The 7,271-nt window shown below is 35.4% G+C and overlaps 1 long non-coding RNA gene across 1 annotated transcript; it reads left to right on the top strand.

The window, feature by feature from the left end:
- The first annotated feature begins 1,227 nt into the window (after nucleotides 1-1,227).
- Nucleotides 1,228-3,345, top strand: LOC131321642 (uncharacterized). The gene is made up of 2 exons (XR_009198596.1): nucleotides 1,228-1,979; nucleotides 3,125-3,345. It is a non-coding gene; the product is annotated as an uncharacterized LOC131321642 (long non-coding RNA).
- The last annotated feature ends 3,926 nt before the right edge of the window (nucleotides 3,346-7,271 follow it).

Here is a 7,271-nt window from a genome sequence, read left to right as displayed (position 1 = left end):
ATAAATGTAGGTGTAACATTTTACATCGGTGGGACATAGGAAAGTAAAGTAATATATTAACGATTGCGAGCAACTACGCTACTGTATAACCGAAGATTAATCTTTCGAGCCATGTGATTAGGTTAAAAGCAAGTAGGTCAGCTGACTCGAATCATTACAGACCGGAAGTATGGGGCGGGTCCCACAAGAAGACGTGCTTTGAAATGAAAACAAAAAAACAAGTTACTACTATTACTCATTTTTTGGATATCTTTCGATACCACAAACGAAGGCTAAATTTATTTCCGTTTGAACAAAAAAGAAAAAAAAACGAAGGCTAAACTCGGACGGTCCGCGAGCGGACTCGAACTCGGTGACGGGCTTTCCCAAGTAACCGAGCCACACCACATGCAACGGTACTCTAAAGTGACAGGTATCAGGTACGAACACGAGTACAGCAAGTGAATTCGAGTGGTGCCATCGCCACCGTACATTTCTCTTTGCATTGCTGGATTTGTCCAGAACAAATAGACAAACCGTCATCAGACTGATCCTGGAATCTTAGCACATTTCCCGGCGGGCCCATTAATCATGAGTGGGTCCCCCTAAGGAGTTGTCATTTTCAAGTTTTTTTTTTGTGCGTTTTTTTTTTTTGATCCGCTTTTATTTTTGTACGTTACTCTGTACTTTCATAGTTATTTTATTGTGACGCAGAGATTACTTGTATTATCTCCACCAGATGGATTCTCTTAATTAAAAACCAAATAAACATTTAAAAGAAAGTCGATACGAGAGTGATTTTTGCGCTCCCCAAAATGTTAACCGCACAAAAATCAACTCCATATTGATTTTTGCATTCTCCAAAGTTAATATAGTTTAGAAAGTGCGGAAATCAACTCCATGTTTGAGAATTGGGAAAATTACTCCTCTGTTATATAAAAAAAATGTGGTTAACAATTTAGAGAGTGCGAGAGTCACTCCCATGCTACATATGGTCGAGAATGGAGATGTCAGATGTGTATACGGGTTATGAACTTAACGGTGACTGCATTCATTGGACAATGACTAATGGAAATACTATAATGCTACTAAATAATTATAGTTTTGATATGGGTTTTATAGGTAATGATTAATACAAAGTAATTTTATACTGTACAGTTTTAGTTTTTTTCGGGTGAAAAGGCAAGAAATACATTAATAATGAACGATATTAGTACAACAACATCTAATACAACTCAAAAAGGACATACTGCACACGAATGAGACAAATAACATATTAAAATTAAATAAAAGTTAAACAAGCAATAAATTGATTTAACTGTCAGATGTCGGAAATTGCATATGGAAGAAGTTGCGAAGCAGCTGTGCTATTTAGTAGAATTGATATCCAAATACTATAAACTCTAACAGCCCATTCGTCAACGGGATATAAGAGGCAGATATGTTATCACCCTAGATAGTATATTTGAAGTGCTTATATCCGGGTGTTTGTCACTCGAATATTATATCTGCCATAGGCAAATATAATAAGAATGGGGGAGAGGTGGTGTTATTATATCCGCTCTCTTAATTCTATATCCTCCGACCCATATTGACCCCAAAATAAACCAAGCATATACATATCCGTTCTTTTATAATTTACTCAAACAAACCATCGATCTCATATTTCCCTTATATACATATCCACTCTTTTATCCTCACATTATATCCACCAAAAATTAATTGTAATACCCCTCGTCTTTAATAGTGCTTAAAGTTAATTATGTCTTATACTTGGGCTAATTGGGTGAGTTAAATACTTGTCTTATTTGCACACACACACTCAATAACTTTCCTATTAGTCTAGCAAAACAAAACAGAGTTTCTACGTACTTCTATTCTTGTTCCTATCGACCACCTTTTTGAGAGAGAGAGAGAACACCGAACAACAAGAAGAAAGAAGAAGAAGAAGGGAAAATTAGGGAAAACCTTATTTGCCTTGGATTGAAGTTCATAGCTTGGTAATTCTTGCATCTCTTACTTGAATCTATGTTCGTATGCTAAATTCCATGTCCTAGTTGATTGATTTCAAGTTTAATTGAATTAGAAGCTAGGTTTTGATGTGGAGTTGAATGAATTTTCTCTTGAATGTCTTGAATTTGTGTAGTTTAAGTGCTTAGAACATAAATTACTTAATTTAGAAATCTGCAGAATTGGAAACCTTATGTGTATCCTGATTTTGGGGATTTTTGTTGGGCAGTTCCTAAACTCCAAAAATTATGAGATTTTTATTGAGAGTTCCTCTATGAGTTCTTTATCTATGGTAAAAATTTCGGGATCAGATTCGAAGTATTGAATTATGTAAAAATTCGTAACCTTGCAGCGTGCAATTTCGGACTGTGCTGACTGCACAGACACGTATTAGGGAAACGGCTATAATTTTGAGCTCGAGTGACGAAATAGTGAACCGTTTTCTGATTTTGAAACTAGATTCATAGACCTTAAAAAGTATGTAGAGTTTGTGCATTAGTTATTATTGTGCAAAGTCAATTTTTGCGTTAAAGTGGATGGAACTGGAGATCCTGTGACTATTTTCTTGAGGCTAGCTGTCTAACTTCATATGTTTACCTTAGGACCTTATGTTCATTAAAAATAGGCTTGTTTGTCATCCTCTAATCATGTTTTGTTGCTTAATTATCTTAGGAGGTTCTGGTGACACGTGGACACGAGGTGAATGATTTAATACTTAAATACATGGTTTTGAGCTTGTTTTCCTTAACGAGCTTATTTGAACAAGTTTTATAAATTATGTACTCTATGGAATAACAATGGAAGGTGGGACCTATTTGTAAAATATTTGCGAATCTATTTAATAGCATTCCCAACGTCCGGTCTTGCTAGGGGATGACTTAATGGCTAGCAAGGGTGTTTGAGGTTGGTGTGTGTTTTGGGATAATGCGTAGACATCTGGCTTATCCACTACCGGGGACGCCTGGTAGCTTTTGAATTTTGAATAGCGGAATGTGCATTATATTTGGCTTATGGATTTGAGTTCTTTGTTTTGAGATACTATCAAATTATTTTGCATTGTCCATGGAAGGCATGAGAGTTAAGTATTAATCATTCACACGACTTTGGCTTATGTATTTTCTTTTCCACCTTTCAGGAAGCGACGCATAGTGTGGTGGCGTGTTTACTTTTAAGATGTGTTGTATATTTGGAAGCTTGTAGAAATGAAGTTATGTTTCATGGTCACTTAGTTTTGTATATAGTTTGTTTAGCTTTTGAGTTTGTAAGTAAGCACAACACTGAGAGGTTTAACTTTTGGTTTGTAAAACCTATGTAAGACTTTGATTTGTTATCAATAAAAGTTGACTTTTGTTTCCACTGTTATGTTTTAGTCCCTTTTGATTATCACTTGTTTAGGTGATATTTGATTTGTGATTTGGCTTTAGTGAGAAATCACTGGCATTTGTCGTAATTAAGACCTCAAGGGGCGGCGGGTCAGGGTCGTGACATTAATCCGGTCAGCAAATGACATGTAATATGATATGTTCTCGACGAATTCTAATAAGTGAACCACTTCTATGATTTTAGTTCAAAAAAAATAAAATCCATTTCAATGATTTGATTGGGTTAGAGCATGTACACCAGTTCAGGTAAAAGAGCGTCTTAGATATTTTATCTAAGCAAAAATCCAAAATGGGCACTACACAAGGTTAGCAATAGCCTCTTTTGAGGTTTGCTAAAGTAAATTTAGCTGTGGTACTTAGGTAAATTTACCTATCAACTATTTAGACTCCACTCCCATCCAGTCCCACTAAAAATTGTGCATTGTTTATTAGCAAATTTTTTTCTCAAAATTTACCTAAACTGGTGTACACATTTTTAGATTATAATCCTTCTAGAACCACAAACTATTTCATTAGTGTATGTGGGATCCACTAAAAAATGTGAATATGTGTGTAAAGTGTTTGTGTTTGTGGTTATATAATTAGAGTAATTCTACCTCCACACTCAAAATACACACCCATATACACACCCACACACACAAGTGTGTGAGGCCCCCACACACTGCACACTCTAGTGTGTGGGTATGTATTTGGGTGTGTGCGTGCGTGCGTGTGGTCCTAAAATAATTGATATAATTATTGTTTAGATATATATATATTTTTTTATCCGCAATTATTGTTTAGATTAAACTCACAAATAAGCCAACCGCAGGCTCCACAGTACATTTTATATCGTCCTCTGTACCACGAAACTTGAAACTGTATCGGTGGCCCACATCCATATACATACCGTAGTTCATTGGATGGAGTTTAAGCTGTCCTTTCAGAAAGGCGAAAACACTACGTCCACGGACAGGGGAGTCGGTGAACGGCCACCGACCGGCATGTGGGATTCATTTTGGGTCTCGTACGGATGATCTAAATTGTTCAATTTTTTTTAAAAATAAATCCTAGTGGGCCTACGCAAGGATTGGCTTAATCCAATATGTGTAGATGCTCAATCCAAGCTTCCCATTCTTGAAAAATCGGGGAAAAAGGAAAGAGTAGATTTTCCGATTTTCAAGAATGGGATGCTTGGATCGAGTATCTACACATATCGGATTGAGCCAATCCTTGCGTGCGCCCACTCAGAATTTTTTTAAATTTTTTTGAACGGCTCAAATCATCCGTGTCTCCGAGCCCCACAACCTTATCATCACATGATTGTTCATTGGTGGCCCACACATCGATTTTGTGAGGCTCATTTCGGATTTAAAAAAATGATTTAAACAGTAAGTTATGTGGACTGATTTTGCCACTCCCTTTTTTTGTTAACGTCACTTTCCTTTGTATCTTTATTAGATGATTTGTTTTGTGAGAGAATGGGAGTAATATTAACAAAAAGGGGAGTGACAAAATCAATTCTCTAAGTTATTCTTAAAATATTTGTCTATGAGTTCTTATAAAAAATTATTAGCTCAATCTGACATGCGTAAGAGCTTTTTCAGTATTTGTAGGGACCCTACGAATTCTTAAAAAGCCATAGATTAACGACCAAATACTCAATTTTACGTTATTGATTGATTATTTTTCTAGAGTTCATTTAGGATACCACAAAAATGATTTAAACCGTTCATTAGTTTTAAAATACATTTCATTTTTCTTGAAATTTTTTTATCACAGTGTGATATCAGTAAAGTTTTTCCAAAATTCATAGGGATCCTACGAATGCTGAAAAGACCCTTCCGGATACCAGATTGAGGTAAATTTTTTACTGAAACTCATAAAAAAAAAGATTTTACGAATAACTTTCAGTTTTTCATTTTTTAAATGGGATATTATCAAAACATGATGTGGTACGAAGAGCCAGCCCAATAAGAATTAGAGGAATGAGATGGTGTTCTTCCTTTTGTCCTTCAAAGTTGAAACGGTGGCACATTGGAGCCTTGGAGGCGCAGTTGCTTGTGGCTATCCATCAGACTATCAGAGGCAGCAGCCCCTTTGCGTCACAGGTCCTTGATTCACGACGGCGATGAATCAAGGGCCATACACATTAGATTTCTTGTCAGCTTGTGGGTTTTGACATTTTACCATAATATCACAGTGTTTCCACGTGTCAGAAACACAGACGATCCACATGTGTGGACAGTGTGAGAACTGATCAGAAACATGTCACATGCATGCATTTCGACTGACGTAGTCCTTTCACTCATTCACGTGTTACATGGTACTGGTTCCGTTGGTAAAGCATATGCATTCTTTAAAATCTATTCTTAGAGCATCCGCACCAGTATCATTAAATTTTGGACCAAATTAGAGAGTAAAAAGTCACTTTAATTATTTTAGTTATTCATTTTTAAAATGTTCACTATATCAGACTCTTTATTCACACACTCTTTTTAGTTAAATATTCATATTAAAATAATGTGGGGCTTCTCCTGAAATGGCTATTAGTGCAAATAATTGGGGGCTTTTGATAAAATAATATAATAATTGGAGGTGGGACTAAGAATAATACTCGTTCCGTTTCAAATTGAGAATCTCTTATTCCATTCACATTATATAGAGTGACTAGTGAATAGTTTCTTGACTGACTAAACGAGGAACCGTTCCTCTTTCATAGTGCTGGTCATTATAGCAAGCTTGGTGCAGAGTAGATTTTGGAGTTTTTTTGAATTTCCCTCTCTACTTTAGTTTACGTGGGCTTTTAACAAGCCTGATATAGATGCTCTTACTGCACGTTTGACCGTACCGTCGTGTGTGGCCAATCCCCATCCCTGAAAGATATTTATAAATTTTTTTAAAAAAATTTACGAGGCCCATTAAAAATTCAGTTCCAACGATGTAATTTTGAAATGGGCCCACATAGTGTGCAATAAAAGTATAAAACCAAGCGGTAAGGTAGCACGGCTGGTCTGCAATTGAGGAAAATTATTGCGGAATACATTATTTTTATGAACACATGTCTAAGTGAGTTTGCGCGAATCTAAACTAATTTTGAAGTTCTTAGGCTCTGTTTGGAACCTGTGGAAAGAAAAGGAAAAGAAAGGAAAATTAAAAAAATTTCCTTTCCATTGTTTAGTTTGAAGAGAAAGAGGGAAGAAAATAAGAATTTTAAGTGTATTGAATAGTAAACTTTTCCTCCTATTTTTCTCTCATTTTCCTTCTCTTTTATTTTCCTTTCTTTTCCTTTCCTTTCCCTAGGTTCCAAATAGAGCCTAAGTTAACAATGGGACAAATCTTCTAGTAGACCAGGGATTGAATGTTAGTCTTCATGAGATTCCAACATGAAATCCAATAAAAGACTAAAACTTTCATTTTTCTCATATTCACTTGGTCAAACCCATTGAGATCAACTAAGGAAGATTATTGTGTAACGCCCCGGGTCGTTAGATATTGATTTTCATATTCCTTTTCTGTATAGTTTTATAATTATGAAAATATTAATATTGAAAATTTTCTATGCATAAAACACACGTATGTACTCCCTCCATCCCTAAATAGATATCCGGTGCGTAAACCTAAGCCTTTAAAATGATGATTCAATTTTTTTTCACAACTTAAAAAACTCATTGATATCTATTGATTTGTAAAAAAAATTGATTCTTTTTACAAAAAAAATGCATGTTGTTAAAGGTTTAGATTTGCACACCAAACATTTATTTAAGGACGAGAGAGTACATAAATGGCCAGTTTGCATCACTATCAAGATGGAGGAGGCACTCCTCTTCTCTCGTTATAAAAGAATTGTACCTTTTCATTCTTTTTTGTGTTCAGATAATAAATTTACACTAGCCTAATCTAAAAGACAGATGATGAGAT

Source organism: Rhododendron vialii, chromosome 4a, assembly GCF_030253575.1.
Source record: "Rhododendron vialii isolate Sample 1 chromosome 4a, ASM3025357v1".
NCBI classification, from domain to species: Eukaryota; Viridiplantae; Streptophyta; class Magnoliopsida; order Ericales; family Ericaceae; genus Rhododendron; species Rhododendron vialii.
The sequence above is the reverse complement of the archived record's forward strand: the minus strand, read 5'-3'. Positions and strand labels throughout refer to the sequence as shown.